The sequence below is a fragment of the Malurus melanocephalus genome, unplaced genomic scaffold, assembly GCF_030028575.1.
Source record: "Malurus melanocephalus ecotype Western Australia unplaced genomic scaffold, MMel_1.1 scaffold_96, whole genome shotgun sequence".
Classification (NCBI taxonomy): domain Eukaryota; kingdom Metazoa; phylum Chordata; class Aves; order Passeriformes; family Maluridae; genus Malurus; species Malurus melanocephalus.
In genome coordinates, this window is record NW_026623328.1 from 430,641 (window position 1) to 431,305 (window position 665).

The window sequence follows — 665 nt, forward strand, 5'->3', positions numbered from 1 at the left end:
AGGAGATAGCGGTGAGGGCTCCCCTGCCTCCCCACGCTGAGGGGACCAGCGACAGCCCGTGGGGCCTCGGGCCGCCCGCACCCTACTCGCAGCCTGAGGCGGGCGCGGCCGCGGTTTGTGCCGGCGGCACCGCACACCCAGGGCAGGCGCTGAGGGAGGGCGGTGGCCCCGCATTCGGGGGCAGAGGGCGCGGGGGCCGCACGGWCTCGGCGCTTTCCGCACACGGAGTGGAGGCCGGGGATGGGGACGGCTTCGAAATGCGCTTTTCTGAGATGGCGAAGGCAGCTCCGCCCGCCCCGGCCTCTCTTCGGACCTCCTGTGGGTACCCCATGCCCACGGCCCCGGGATGCCGGCGGGCACTGCTGCCTGGGAAAGGAGCAGGCTCCCACAGGGATCCTCGGTGGCCATAAATGTCCCCAGCGCCATGTCCCACGGGCTCGGTCACCCTCTGGGCGGTGACCCCACCCCCACCGTGCGGGCTGTGCCTGTGTGCACCTCGCAGCCGTGCCGTGGTGCCTGGGAATACAAAACCCAGCCACCTCCACRTGATGGTCACTGCAGTTTGGTTGTCCCTGGGGCGTTCCTGAGAAAGCTCCCAGTGCTGGGTTACCGTGAGGGCACGGCCGGGGGAACGCCCTGAACGCGGGGGGACGGGGGGGTACCCA